Raw genomic sequence first — 16584 nt, 5'->3', positions numbered from 1 at the left:
AGAAGGCTCTTCTAGCCCACATGCCAGAATGGCCCCATCGGTCACTGCCCCTCACACACACCCTTTGGAATCCTGGCCAAATTTCTGTAGTGGTTGAGATCTATATTTATCCCTTAGCATCAGGGCAGGGAACAAGCCAGAACTTTGCAGTGTCAGTTTCCCAGACATATATAACTCCTGAAGCTGATGCGGGATCCAGCAAGAGAAAAATTAGTAGAAATAGCCAAGGATATTGGATAGTGTTTTTGGTCTGTTTGGGCCACCCCAGTGGAGCTTGAGTGGAGTTTGTGATACCTCCTTCACAAATCACCTCCCCTTACACCCAGGTGGCTGAGAATGTTGCAGATACTGACATTCTGAGCTTATTCATAACCAAGAAAAACAGCACAATAGCTTAGATTGATTATTTCTAATTCCAAGTCTAGGCTCTTCTGATAAAGACAATTTCAATAGTAGCTAATTTCAAATAAGAACTCCATTTACTAGAACATTACTAATTGAGACTCTTTCTTAACAGAGTCCTCTCCCCCCACCCCCCCATACCCTTGTTTGAAGAGAAAAAGGCCACTGACAACAAACAAGCAAACAAAAACACCTAATTTCTCTCTTTGGATTTTAATAGAAGCAAAATATATTCCAGAGGACAACCTGGTCTCAGTAGATATTAAAGTCTGTTTCTTACACTTTCTCCACTTGAGTCTTCTGTTTGATTCCTGATGTTAAGTATGTGAGCCCTGGAGCCCTTGGAAACTTTAAAAAACCAAACAAATGCTAGACTAATTGGCCTTGTCTTACTTGGACACAAAAGAGCATACAGTTTTACTATCAAGCTTTCAAAAACTTGGAGTAGAGGACAGCATTATTCATAATAATCAGGATATAGAAACACACACACAAGTGCATGCATGCACATGCGCACACACACAGACACATGAATATAATTCAGTCACAAGAAGGAAACCCTACCATTTGCAACAACATGGATAGCGTTTGAAGGCAATGAATGCTAAGTGAAATAAATCAGATAAAGACAAATACTGTGTTGTATCATTTACATGTGGAATCTAAAAAAGCCGAACTCATGGAAACAGAATAGAATGGTAGTTGCCAAGAGTTTGGAGGTGAAGGAAATGGGGGGGGGGGTGTTGGTTAAAGAGCACAAGCTTCCAGTGAGAAGAGGAGTAACGTCTGAGGATCTAATCCCCAGAGCCTGGTGACTATACAGTGTTGCATACTGAAAGTTGCTAAGACAGTTCATGTTTTCACCATAAAAAGAAATTATAATGATGTGACATCACTGGGGTATTATCTAACTCTATGGTGGTAATCGTTTTGTAATATGTAAATATATCAAATTATCACATTTACACCATAAATTTACACATTATATGTCAATTATTTATCAGTAAAGCTAGAAAAAAGAAATCAGAAGTGGGAGGTCAAAAAGGGATGTGGAGAACTTTGACCGCAGGTAACAAAATATTCTGTTTCTAGAACCTCTCATTCCCTAGCATTCTGGGTCAATTTAAGTTTGTTATATACTTACATATTCGCAAATGCATTTTGTCTATAACCCAGGCTGCCTTCAGCTGTTGGGTGGGGTAAAATAACAAAATCTCATAGGGTCTCAAAATCTCATAGCAGAATCTATATGAGTTCATACTCAAAAGACTCTAGCTAGGAGGAGCCCTTTCTGCCAATTTTGGGGAAAAAAGCAGTCTGCTTAAGAGTACAGCACGCTGGAGCCAGAAATGGCCAGTGGGGTGCTTGTAAAGCAATGGCTACAGAAGCAAGAGAGGGGGAGAAAGGAAAAGCTTTGAATTTTACAGCAAATTCAAAGGCAAGTGATCCAAGTCTGCAAAACTTGTCCCATCTTTGGGCACAGGTGTCAGCAACTGCTTTTCTTAGCTCCCTTTCTGGATTGCTGCTTGGGTAAAACCACATAGTTGCTGATGGGGAATAGAAACAATCTTTTTTTTTTTTTTTTTTTTATAGAGGCATGTTTTATTTCTTTATCTGTTTGTTTTGTTTATACATGCACTGGGCGCAGTCAGAAGCGCAGGAGGGTGAGAGGAGCAGAGCAGGCAGAAGGACCGAAGCACACCGCTGAGGGGAGCAGCGGGCAGCAGGAGAGGTCTGTGTGCCACGTGGGACCCTCCTCCAGTGGCCGGGGAGCAGCCGAGGATCGAACCAGCGCCGCAGAGGCCGCGGGCAGCTTCGCAACCCAGCGCTCAACCACTGTGCCACCGGGGAGGCCCGGAATAGAAACAATCTTAATGATTGGGTCCCTTTGTTCCCAAAGGGAAGAAGATATGACCACACTTTTCAGAGAATCTATGTCTCTACCATGAGATGAGCTGCTTTCTGGCATCTGTTCTTGTGGGCCGTTTCCACAACTGTTGGTCTGTGTGTGGGAGGGGGGAGTGTGTCCCAGAGCCATCAAAGAGCAGTTGTGCACTTCCCCTCCCAGTGACTGGCTGAGTCTTCAGGGAATCTCTGGGAGGTGGTGTGTAGTAGAGCTGAAGAGTTGTTTGCCATTGGGGTCCCCAGGCACCACCGAGTGCTCTCTAGAACCCTAGTCCCTTCCAGCATCAGTGACCTTGTATACTCTGAAGCCATAGCTATTGAATATCCAGGGCAATGTAGGCTGCCTGTGAATGCTGCCCAGTTCTGTCACCTTTGAAGTGAATGGAGGAGGGGAATCTCATCTGGGACTGCAAAGATCAGGGAAGGCTTCCCGGAATAGGCAGGATTTGGGCTGGACCTTGAAGGGCAGTCCTTCAAGCTGTAATAGCTACTACCCAGCTTGGATGATGCCAGTATGGTCCCCAGTGCCCAAAGTTCCCCCTCCCGAATAACTAGTCTCTGAGGCCAGCAGGCGTGGCCAGCACTGGCTAAGGACAGAGGGTTTGTTTCCTTGATCTGAATGGTCCAGATAACAACCCTAGATCTCTACTTCGCTGGGTTCCAGGAAGAACCCTTAGCGCATCACATTCCGAAGCAGACTTTCCATCTGTCGAGTACAGTTGTACAGTGAGAGATGCTTTCATTTCGAGGGACTGAGGGCCATGGGTTTGTGACCGTATAAGCCTAGACCCCTAGGGGAAAAACTGGAGGCTTGGGAAATTGTGAGGTCCTTATGGAGATTCAAGCCTATTTCCAGTGGCTAAAAGGCACTAATGAGTATAATGCAGGCAAGAGGCGTTGGTTCAAACAAACAACTAATTGGAATTAAGAGAAGAAGTGTGCAGAAGCCCCTAATGAATGGATATGCTAATTGGTCTTCTTTGCTAGCCCCTTGGGCTTTGGCTGTGACATAGGCTAGCTTATTAGATGTCTGCTCTATAATAGCTGCTGAACGCTGGGGCCCTTTATTGCCATGGTAACATTGATGTCTAGAGTCTAGCTGAGCCCCAGATCTCTTAATTTACTACTCAGGCGGCTACAATTCTTTGGGTTTTATTATTCTTCGTGCCCCGGGTGCCAGAGTGGCAGTGAATCATGCTTATTCATCCTCCGCACCGCCCACGGTGTCTTTGAATAAGTCAGGGTGTCTCTTACTGTGTGTGATGAGCAGATTATTAAGTTAGAGCCTATTTCTTCCTCAGCTAGATTGGTACCTCTCAGAAACCCAGTGCACCTCTCTAACCACTTGCTAACCTGCTACATCAAATGGCTTCTGGCCAGCAGTGCGATGGCCTTGTACTGGGGCCCTCAGATGCCCAGCCTGCAAGTAGCCACATGCTTGCTTGGTGGGTGGGGAGGAGCAGAGCAGTAAAGGTTGGTCAGAACCAGCTGGGAGGATGAACCGTGGAGACACAGGCAATGGGAAGGGAGCAGTCAGAGGGGGAGCTGAGTTATTGTATGGAGGTCCTCGCCGGGAAGTGTGGTGTTGGAAGTTTCACTCCCTCTGGGGCAGAGGTCTGGTCTAGGTGGAAAAGGAGATCCCCTGTTTTGAGTGTTTTGAGTGTTTTGAGTGACTCTGGAGGGAGGAAGCAGCCCCCAAAGGCTAGAAAGTACCAGGAGGATGGATTTCACCTTTTTTGGAAAAGACCTTTGTTTTTAAAAAACTGGGCACAGAGACCAGCTGCTTCTGAGAGCAGATGAGCAACTTGTCATTGGAGCTGCCCATACTTTGGTAGCTCAGTCCAGAGATGTTCTGAGCATGCCAGGGGCTGGAGCAGCTAGAAGGCTTTGCTACATGACCTCTAAGGACTCTTCCAACTTTGAAATTTTCCATGTCTATGTAGGAAGCTGTTTAATTTTTATCAGCACATATGCTAAACTTGGATGATACTTTATATGTACATGTGCTTGCTTCAACAGCACATATGCTAAAATTGGGATGATACTCTATATGTGTTTGTCTGTGTCTATGCCAGCCATAGTTAACATTTTGCAACAGGTGCAGAGATATTTTCCTGACACCTCTGTCGCTAAGAAATGACCAACCTGAAACTAAAGATAAATTGTGCAATAAACCCCCAAATTACACATGACTTGCTAGCAGCAGAGTCTTGGCTTTTAGGCTTTTATTTCTTTTTTTTTTTTTTTCATTTCACTGCAACGTTTGAGAATTCTCATGAGAGAAGTGGAAGACTACAGAGAAACTGGGCTACCCGAGTATGGAGCCCCTTTTGCAAAGGCTTTTTCTCCGTTTATTGGGAATGGAGGGTGTAGGATGGGGGTGGGACGTATTCTTGTGCTGACTGGAATCTAAGAGGTAGCATTTCTTGCAACAGACTGGACAGAGAGCCGTAAACCTAAACACAGTTAATCAAATGTGCCAAGCACAGAAGCAGCTGTTAGGCGACATTGGTCTTTCCAGCAAACCCAGCAAACCTGTTTATTATCAAGCCAGCAGCATTTCCCCACACAAAGGACAGTGATATTAATCCAACCTGAACCCATTCTGGATTCAGCGAGCACCAGTCAGAAATCACAGTGGCTCTCAGCTGCCTCTTAAATCAAAATCAAATTCATAAGCAAGAGCTTAAGGTCTCTCCATCAACAGCCCTGCTCAGTTACTCACTTGCTGTAAGACCACAGGAATGCCAATTGATTTCTCTGTTGCACCATCTCTCCACCTTGAAAGAGAATAAGTTCAGTGTCCCTGCTTTCTCACTCTCAGGAATGCTGTGAGCCTGGAACTTTCCAGAAGAAAATTCTGAAGTTGGGTAGAATGATTGCTCATTTGGAATACAGCATATTGTTTAAAGGCATTGGGCTCTATACTTGAACGGAATCTAAGTCCAGTTCCCACTCTTAATAGCTGTGTAATCTTGGGGAAGTTGCTGTACCTCTCTGAGCCTCAATTTTCCCATCTGTAAAATCACTGGATTCATGTAAGGATCAGATGTGTAATTTATAGAAACTCCTTGACTTAGTTCACTCAGTAAAGGTGATTATTACTATTACTAGTGTTATTATGCACCTTAATGGATATTGTTAGTAAAGTAACTCCCAGAACACATGATTTCTCTGGACTCTTCTTTGTCAAGACAGCAATAGAATTTTAATCTAGGGCCTCCCTGATGGCGCAAGTGGTTAAGTATCGCACTATGAAGCAATCTGCAGCCTCGGCAGCACGAGTTCAATCCCCAGCTGGCCAGGGACCTGGCGCAGCAGACCTCTCCTAACTTGCCCGCTGCTCCCCTCAGCAGTGTATTTCAGTCTGTCTGCCTGTTCTGTTCCCCACTCAATCTCTGGTGAGTCCTCTCACCCCCCATACCTCTGGCCTGTACCCCAGCTCTTGTATGCATAAATAAAGAAATCTTTAATAAAAAAAAGAATTTTAATCTAGCAGTATGGGCAGGGGAAAACAGAACAGGGAGGGAAACTGCTTTTGCATGTCTGTCAGTTATTCAATGTGGAAATGGGAGCAGTGATCCTTAGATCCACCCTCCATTAGAAATTCTGTCCAAAATATAATCAGGTGGAGGTTTTCCCACTCTCAAACAAACAAAGCAAGCAAAACAAAAATACCTATCTTTTCTCAAGATTTCTTCTTCCCAAGACCAATAACCTGGTTGGTACAAGGAGCAAGTCCCATCAGGTTGGAGGCAGTGCCCCCGTCTGACCTGCTAATGTCTTTCTTGCTAAGGGTTTTGACCTAGGCAAGAGGGAGAGGGTATTTGGAGGTGGAGTTGCTGGAGAATGATAAAGGTAGGCAAACTAAGTCTGGGCTAAGTCAGTATTTAAAGATTAGATAAGGTTGTTGATGACCTTCACTCATATCACACCATGAAGAACAGTGATTCAGATTTCATTGCACTCAAAAATCACCAGAAGAGGGGCCTCCCTGGTGGCACAAGGGTTAAGATGCAACCAATGAAGCAATCCGCAGCCTCTGCAGCACGAGTTTGATTACCGGCCAGCCAGGGAGACACCCACATGGCGCAGCAGACCTCTACTGACTCGCCCGCTGCTCCCCTCAGCAGTGTACTTCGGTCAATCTGCCTGTTCTTTTCCCCACTCTGTCTCTGGTGAATCCTCTCACCCCCCACAGCTCTGGCCTGTACCCCAGCTCTAGTATGCATAAATAAATAAATCTTTTAAAAAAAAGAATTACCATAAAAGACTGTTCAGTATGCATGTTCTGATTACTCCACAGATTACGCATTAATTTCAAAGAAATAAATGCACCTTTCCACTGAAAGGTTCTGGAAGACACCACCTTAAATAAATGATCAAATTTCGCATTACCAGTAGCAAACCAATGGCATGTGACTCTCCTGAGGTGACACGAGAAACATTATTTCTGTAGCATTCTTGCCCCAAATTTTTACTGTGAATCTATCATGAGGGGGAAGAAATCAGACAAGTCCAGACTGTATATAAGACAACTGACCTGGACTCTTCAAAACTATCAATATCACTGAAGGGGGCGGGGTGCCGGATTGGGGTGGGGGAGGATGGACAGAAGCTAAAGGTTACTGTTCTAGGATCCAGATGAAAGTCATGATCCTTGATTGAATTGTATATCAGTATAAACAGCTTGTTTTGGAGATTGAGAAATTTTAATATGGGTTTGAATTTGGGTAATCTCTCATTTTCTTGGATGTGAGGATTATGAGTATGCAAGAAAATGAGAGAATGCTTTTTCTTAGGAGATACATGCTGGAGTGTTTCATTGCCAAGTGATGTGATATCTGTGATTTAATTTCAAATGGTGTAGTCAAATACATACATGTTTGTAGTACATATATGTGCATGTGTGCATAGAGAAGGAGCACGTGTACAAATCTAAGATGTTAACAATTGCTAGGGATGCTGGTATTCATTCTAGTTTACTTTCAAATTTTACCCCAAAAGTCGAGGGGTCAAATGTAAATCCTTTCAGCTCCATCCCAGATGTGCCTTCTCATATCCCCAATACTCCCTGGCACCCAAGTTCTTATTTTAAAATTTTCAGTTATGTTTACTGAGGGAACATTGGTTTATAACACTGTATATGATTTAGGGGTGTGATTTTGCACCTCCTCAAATGTATGTAATCACACCACACCCACCACAAAATCACCCATAATCTTCCATCATAGTCCGTTGGGCCCCCTCCTCACTTTACTACCAATCCTCACTCTCCTCCTCTGGTGGAGTCAATTTTGCAGTCAGAGATTCTAGGTTTGTTTTGGTTTAGTTTGTTCCTTTTGTTTCTTTATAGTCCACATATGAGTGAAACTATCCAGTATTTGTCTTTCTCCTTCTGACTTATTTTACATAGCATAATCCCCTCCAGTTGCATCCATCTCACAAATGTCAAAGGTTCATCCTTTTTTATAGTTGAATAGCATTGTATTGTATGTATGTGTCCGTCAGTCTCTGTTTATCTATCTATCTATCTATCTATCTATCTATCTATCTATCTATCTATCTATCTCACATCTTCTTTATCCTCATTGGACACTTGGATTGTTTCCGCACCTAGGCTATTATAAATAGTGCTGCAGTGAACAAAGGAGTGCATGTATCCCTTTGGATGAATATGTTTGCATTCTTTGGGTAGATACCTAGGAATGAAATTGCTGGATCATATGGTATATCTATTTTTAATATTTTTAGAGATTTATTTTACTTATGCATTCAAGAGCTGGGGTGTAGACCAGTAGTACAGGGAAGTGAGAGGATTCACCAGAGACAGAGTGGGGAGCAGAGCAGGTGGAATGACCAAAATATACTGCTGAGAGGAGTGGGTGAGACAGGAGAGGTCTGCTGCGCCATGTGGTTATCTGCTTGGCTGCTGGGGATCGAACTCGTGCTGCAGTGGCTGCAGATAGCTTGATAGTACTGAGACTTAATCCCTTGTGCCATCAGGGAGGCCCTATTTTTAATATTTTGAGAAACTTCCATACTGTTTTACATATAGACTGGACCAGTCTACGTTCCTATTGACTGGATAAAAGGATTCCTTTATTTCTACACTCTCACCAACACATGTTGTTTCTAGTCATTTTGGTATGGACCTTTCTCATGGGTGGGAGGTTTTGATTTGCATTTCCCTGATAAGTTATGGGCATTTTTCATGTGCCTGTTGGCCATGTGTATGTCTTCTTTGGAGAAGTGTCTATTTATATAACTATTTTCCCTAATTTTTGATTGCATTATTTGTTTTCTTGTTGTTGAGTTGTATGAGTGCACTCAGGTTCTTATATCCTAAGATCCCCTACCCTATAACAATAGGAGATAGTTGGCATTAAGGAGCCATGAAATCATAGGAAACTTTATGAAAGTAGCTATAGCTGAGCTTGGGAGGAAACAGGATTTTGTCAAGGAGAGATAACAGGGAAAGAACTTTGCAGAAAGAGGCCACGACTTAAGTGGAGATGCAGAAATATAGAGCTGAAGTTCTTAACTTTAGTGTTCAAAGATATGTGAAGAGCTTGCTAACTATACAGATTATTTAATCCCCACTCCAAAATGTTGATTATATAGGTCTAAACTCGAACCCAGAAGCTGGAAGATTTAAAAAACACTAAGAAGAACTAATGCAGAGATTCAAGGACCATGAATCTGGAAACGCAGATGTGATAGTCACCTATTTTCTGTATACAAAGAACTGCCCTCTCTCAGGTGTAGCTGAATTTCTCATAGGCGAATCATCACCAAGAGGGAAGTCCTCTGTACCAGGCTTGTTAGCATTGGCTTTGCCAGGTCCAATACTCTGTTCACTGCCTCCTGTTTGGGAGAGCAAATACGGCTAGTTGAAACATAAGGGGCCCCACAATTTGGTGAATAGATAAGGTAACCAGGCACAAAGAGCTCTGCCTGATAGAATTGATAGTAACAAGCGATAGTAATTAAACCAGCTTTCTGCAGAACTGTGCCTATAGACTATGAAGAGAATTTTCCAGTCAGTGGCAACAGGAGGCTAGAGCAGACTTACAGAGGGAAGCAGGGACACTATGCAAGAGGAGGAGAACAAGATACCGATGTCCCTGGCTGCTTTGGAATCTTGTTTGCTTTCTAGGCCGTGTGTAGCCTCATCATAATTTTTCTTTTCTTGAGGTATCCTACTTGAACCTCTGTTATCTATGACAAAAGGATTAAATTAATGCACCTTCCATGAGTTTCCCAGTTCTTAAACTTCTTGGAGGACTCCTAATGCCCAAACTAACAAAGAAATTGCCTCTAGGGCATTTTGCTGCTGCCAGAGGAGCTGGCAGGAAGGAAATAAGTTAATTGTTTCCCTGACTCTTACCTCTTCAAGCAGATACAAGTCAAGAAAAGAACCCTTGAACCCGCTTTCTCAAGATCCTCCCTATCTTATAGATGCCATTGTCCCATATGCCTCTTTCCTATCTTAAGTCCTTTTTGCTTGGTTCAGGATGTTGGAAATCCCAACTTGGATTATCCTTTTCTAAACTGCTTTTCCCACCATCTCTGGCTTCAACCCAAGCAGAGTCCAGCATGGTAAATCTGTGCCCAGGAGACCAGAAGTTAAACAATCATCCCTTGTTCAGAAGAGAGCAACAGCTGCTGGAAAGGGCCAGGGAGGGGAAAAGCTGTGGGGAGATTTTGTCCACTGCTCAAAACTCTGCCAGTGGGCCATTTAGTCATGGGGATCAACCAATTGGTTGAACTCCAGTGAGGAAAGGCTACCATCTCAGCCAAAAGACACCTCCATACTGCAGAGTTTGGATGTAGGGAGGTGAAAGAAAAAGTGAAACTCTAGGATTCCCAGTCCCCAGGTCTTTGCAGTACACCAATGCTCATGTCATCCTTCCATCCTGCCTTTGCGGAAGGAAGCATGACATGACTTGACATTGACTTTGCCCTACCCTTTGCCTCTTGAGATTCTGTTTCCAGACAGGATGACCAGAAGCTGTCAAAATCCTAATGTTACTCTTCCTTTACCTGCTTGAAACCAGAGCACTCTCTGAACTCACCGAGTGAACAGGATAGGGAGAAGAATTCTAGCCGTTAGTCTGCTGTAAATACACAGTATTATGTTGGACTAGTTAGTCATTCAAACTCTTTGGATCTCAATTTCCCCAAAGATCTATTATGAGAATAGCAGGTAATCACTTTGGTGGAAGTGCTAGACTATTCATGAAGCCGTTTGGTACTGCAGTCCTCTGGGACATAAGTGGGAATGACCTCGCTCTTCCACAGCCTTCTATTTTTTTCTCTCTCCAACCCTATACTGGTGTCTGTTGTTCCAGCTTTAGTGGACAGAGAGCATGATAGTAATAATAGTCTAATATCCCAATGTTGTTGAAGATAAAAAGAGATGGCAAATAATGAGTGAAAAAGACGTATATGAACAAAAGGGATCCTTGGGATTCCTGAGACTAGAAATTGCTACTGAAACCATATTATACAATTAATTTTGGGATTAGAAATATATAGCAAATGTGATCTTGAAATACTACCATAGTACACATCCTCAGCTACCACCTTGTTGCCTATTGATGTAGAGTTTGACAAGGATGCCCCAAAGAGCGAAATTAAAACTTGCTGGTTACTTCTGAAGTACCTATAGTGCTCTAGTTGTTGAGTCCTTTGGCAATTACTGTCCATTGTTTTGAAAGTACCTGACAATAGCTTGACTATTGCAAGAACCATAGACCCAGGAAAGTGGGCCAAAAAAGATAAGATGACAGATTAAGGACCTTCATTAACCTAAGAGACAGAAGGAGAGACAATCAGATAATTTAAACTTCTCTGCTTAATGGGACACCAAATCATCCAATTTGAGAAGTAAGATCAGTTCCAGTGATGGGAGAAGCGCATGGAGGAACAACATTACATGGTGCAGCAAACACCCCAAACACAGCTCAGGAAGCAGCACCAGCCTGGGAAAAGAGTGTGGGCTCTGAAGTCAAACAGACATGGGTTCAATTCCTAGCTCTGAAATTGTCCAATTGTGTGACTGTTAAGACTTGTGAAGGTTCTAAGATTTTATCTTACATGTAAGCTAACAAGTTAGCCTGCCACATTTTCATGGATGCTGGCAGAAGACATGAAACTTCCTGGGTCAGAGATCAGGGACTTTCTCACAGCAATAATAGTAGCCAAGTATAAGCATTTTCTGGTGCAAGTTCCCTTTCTGGTGCATTCAGGTCTCATAGGAGCTACTGAAAAAGAGTCAGGTGACACCTGCACACGCTGTGGGTTGTGTTACAGGAGAGCAAGCCTGAGCTTAATGAATCTGAATCTTTTAGGATAGACAGTAAATACGACTTCCCTTTGCTCCAGAGGGAAAGCAAAACTATTCACTATATAAATATGCATGGAAAAGTCAGTGTCTCTGCTCGCAAGGCATTTAGAAGCATGGGAAATTGACAGTGGTGATCATGAACAAGCTGTCTAACCTCTTTGAGTGTTGTTTTTCCTTTTTTTATTATTTATTTTATATACTACATGTATTTTTATTATTTTTTAAGATTTATTTATTTACACAAGCACTGGGTACAGCCAGAAGCACCGGAGGGTGAGAGAATTCACCAGAGCCAGAGAGGAGAGCAGAACAGGCAGTTTGATGAAGTACACTGCTGAGGGGAGCAGCAGGCGGCAGGAGATCTGCATGCCATGTGGGACCCTCGCCTGGCAGCCGGGGATGAAACCGGCGCTGCAGAGCTTTGCAGTCCAGCGCTCAACCGCTGTGCCACCAGGGAGGCCCTGTATACTATATTTTTTTGTATTTTATATATTTATTTTATATATTTCTCAGGTGTAGTCCCTGTGAAATTCCCACCATCAGTTCACCCATGCACCATCATCCTAGCCTCTTGTGCTCTTCCCACCCATTTTGATCCTTCTCCCTCCTCCTCCCCTGCAGAATGTCTCCGATTTATAGTTGCCTGCTGATTTTGATTTTTAATTTATTGTAATTACTGTTTTTGTTGATCCCTTATTTGGTTTCTCTACATTCCTCCTATAAATGAAACCACCCCATGTTTTTCCTTCTTTATTTTTCATCTGTAAAATATGGATTGTAACATACCAACCTCATAGAGTTGTGAAGATTAAGTGAATTGATACTTGTTAAGGCATCAGGCACCTAAAAAAAAAATCTCAACAGATGTTAGTTTCATTCATCTCACTGTTACTTTCTCATCAGTGTTACTAGAAGGATTTATGACTCCACACTTCCTGTTTGGTTCCTGCAGTCATTCCATGACTCCCAAGGAAAACCTCAGTTTATTTCTATTCACCTTTTCTCACTCACTTGCTAGTTTCCATCTGCATCCTGCCAGGATTTAATTCCCACTTCATTCATTCTTCATTCATTTAACAAATATTTATAGAATGTATTATATGTAAGAAATTGTGCTGTGGATATAGAAGGGAGTGAAAAAGGCATGGTTTCCACCCTCATGGAACTTGTCTTTAGTTGGGAAGATAGACATTAAACAAATAAAAAATTATTGGTCACCAGGAAAGCATAACATATGGAGGAGAGGATTATTCTTATTTTCCTCATTTGATCTGTGCTGTTTCCCTAAGAGAAACTGTCCATGTAGGATCATATCTCTTAACACTTTTCCTTGATGGAGTCAAACTAGTCTTGGGCCCTAACTAGGTGAAAAGTCAATCTAAACTTGTAGACTAGCTAGGACATCAAATACTGTCCAAGGAGTGGAGTCCTATTACTTTCCAGGACGGGCAGCAACTCTGGTGATAGAAAGGAGGATTAGGGAAATAAGGCTTCTGAAATCTGCTGAGGACTCGAAAGAACAGATCCCAGTTGACATTAACAAAGCCATTCTTTAAGAGAAAACACAGCTACCAAAGAGTGTTTGAGAGCAAATCTGTTGGCCCTCAGTTTTAAGGAACCTCCACAGGGCTCTTATTTTCCACAATTAATTAGCTACAAAAACTTTCCTTTCTTTCTTCAAAGGTCACATTACTTCTGGCATATAAAAAAACGATCATGCACTGTAAGTGAGAGATGTTTCACTGATTTGCTACTCCTCCTCGCTGAATATTATTTCTCTCCAATAAGATTATGAGAACCTAGAAGGTAAGGCCTCTTGCAACTCACTTTCACTCCTTCCCTTTCCAGCAAAGCCTGTATCTGCTCCGTTGACACAAATAATCTGTTCTTAAAAAAATAGCTAAAAAAAGGAATGATGCTGTGGAATGGCATGGTGTTTACAAGTAGATTGGTGGTTATTTTATTTATAAAAATTCTCAGACTTCTCTGGTCAGTCACTCTTATGGTATCAACAAATACATTTTTTTTCCAAGTATTTTGTGAGCCCAAACAGATTGGTCTCCCTAGTTTCACAGACAGAAAGTCAGATGTTAATTTGAACCAATCCTGTGCTAGTACAGTACTGCTAGGAATAGAAGCAAGGAAACATTATCTCTAACTCTCTCTTTAATCATTAGCTCGGTCTCCTTCTTAGTCTAATCCCTTTGATCATGAGTCAGAGACCTTTCCAAGCAGTATGCCAAGGATTTTGTCACTGTCCCTCCCTGGGGCAAGGGGCTAACTTAACTTCAGGGGAAGAGGTCATTACCTCTCAGCTATTATTAACTAATATGGAGGTCAGGGGAAGAAACCAACCCTTTGGAGAGAATAAGACTGGAAGATAGTTTCATATGTGGCAGCCGGGATACCCTCAGAAGTAGGAAAGAGGAGGAAGCTATGGCACCTGCAGAAATTAGCTCAGCTATTGAATCTAGCTGTTCACTTATCAGGACTGAACCTAGGAGGCCTTGGAAAGTCAGTAATTCCTTACTTGATTCTAGAAAGCATGGATGGGGTAATGGGAGAAGCATAGAATTTTCACTTTGACAGCCCAGTATACTTAAGTCTAAAGTTAATATATTGACATATGCATGTGGAAGTGTTACTGGAAGAGATTAGCATTTAGTTCAGTAGATTGATAAAGAGATCCACCCTCCACTGAGGGACCAAATAGAACAAAAAGGTGAAGGAAGGTGAATATCTTCTCTCTCTCTTTGACCTGAGACTTTTATGTTTTTTTACCATCAGACAGATAGCAAAGCTTCTGGTTCTGGGATTGTCAAACTCAGACCCAATTATACCACCAGCTTTCCTGGTTCTTCAACTTACAGATAGCAGACCATGGACTTCTTGGCTTCCATAATTGCATGAGCCAATTCATATTATAAATCTCCTACTGGTTCTGTGTCACTGGAGAACACTAATCTGACTAACCTGGCTAACACAGATTTTTGGTATTGGAAATGGGGTTCCTCTGTAACAAATACCTAAAAATGTGAAAGTGGTTTTGAAATTGGATAATGATTGGAGGCTGAAACATTTTGAAGGTATATGCTAAAAAAAGCCTATATTTCCATGAATGATCCATTAAGGGTGATTCAAGTGAGGGCTCAGAAGATAAAAAGAGCTGTAGAGAAAGCTTCAATCTTCTCAGAGAATGTCTAAGTGGTCATGAACGGGATATTGGTAGAAATGTGGGTGGTCAAGGCCATTCTGATGATGTCTCAACATCTTTATGCAAAACTGTTAAAAAGTGGCAACGAGCTTGACTGAATTGTGTTCATGTCCTGGTGTTTTATAGAAGGTAGAACTTTTGTGTGATGAAATTGGGTATTTGGCTAAAGCTATTTCTAAGCAAAAATGTTGAAGGAGCATCTTGGCTGTCTTGAATGCTCGTAGTAAAATTCAAAAAGATCAATATGACTTGAAGAGGGATTTGTTAATTAACAGTGAAGCAAAAATTCACAATTTGGAAACAATTTCAGTAATATCCATATTGCAAAAAAAAAAAAAAAGAATGAAAGTATGTCCAGAAGAGAACACTAAAGGTGTGGCCAAGTAACCTTTTGATAAGGACATTAGTATGGCTGTGAGCCTTGGACTTAGTCACCCCAGCAGGAAAGCAGCCAATTTAAACTGAAAGAGAATACAGGAAAAAATGAAGGAAAAATGTCAAACTTGTTAAATTTTACAGGACAAGTCCATAGAGCCATTCAGCTATGAAAAGTGAGATATTTTTCAAGACAAGGGAAGATGGGCCCAAAGTCAATTCAGAGATCATCAGGGCTATCTCCTTGGTTTCAAAAGGTGGGGGTGTGAGGGCACCTCCCGAATTTTAACAGGTCAGATGACTCTCTCAGTCTCCAGAAGCTGAATCCTTGCCCTGTGGAGTCAGAGTAGGGTCACACTTGAGACCTGAGATTGGTAGAGTCACTAGCATGTATTTCCAATCTAGGAAGGTTGCTACATGGCCTGTGTCCAGCAAAACCATGGGGGTCAAGTATCCGGTGTGTCCAGAGGTAGGACCTCCACCATAGAGGGTAAAGCATCAAGTTGAAGAAGATTATCCTCAAGCCTTAACAGTCAGTATTACTTGCCTTGCTCTACTTTGGGCTTACTTGGGACCTGTTACCCCTTCCTGCTCTCCTATTTCTCCCTGTCGGAATGGGCTGGCCCCACTGATGTATTTTGGAAACATATAACTTGTTTGATTCCACAGGTTCACAGCTGGAGGGGGATTTGCCACAGAATGAATCATACTTTGAGTATCATTCTTTTCTGATTTATGTTATATATATGCTTTTTGCACATCAAAAATACTGTTTACTTTGGATCAAGTGGGGAACACTTTTTGAACTTTTTTTCTTCAAGTGTTTACCAACTTGAACTTCTTGAACAGAAGATACATGTCTTCCTTTCACTTGAACAAATCCTCCACTCAATGTGTCTTGCAAGTACCACTTCCATACATTAGATGAGACTTTGGACTTTAGACTTTTAAGTGGGTGCTGAAACAAGTTAAGACTTTTGAGGTTGTGGGAATGGAATTAATGCATTTGCATTTGCAAAGAGCATGAGTTTTGGGGAACAGGGATGGAATCCTATGATCTGAGTGTTTGTGCTGCCTCTTTGATTTTGGGCTGCTCAGAGTCCAAGGACTGTGGTCAATACATTTATGTTGTTTATAAACTACCCGATCTGTGGTATTATGTTATAGCAGCCCGAACAAACAATAACAATACTCCAGTGGGGATTCTAGGAAATAATGCAAAGTTGCTGCTAAGTTGACTCCTAGAAACTTGGAGAAAGTGATGCCCCACACTGAGTGAGGTAGAAATGCTTGGGTTGCTATGACAGGCATCGCCAAAAAGGATTAAAGGGCCCAG

Source organism: Talpa europaea (genome assembly GCF_964194135.1).
Source record: "Talpa europaea genome assembly, chromosome: X".
Taxonomy (NCBI): Eukaryota; Metazoa; Chordata; class Mammalia; order Eulipotyphla; family Talpidae; genus Talpa; species Talpa europaea.
Note: the sequence above shows the minus strand (reverse complement) of the source record.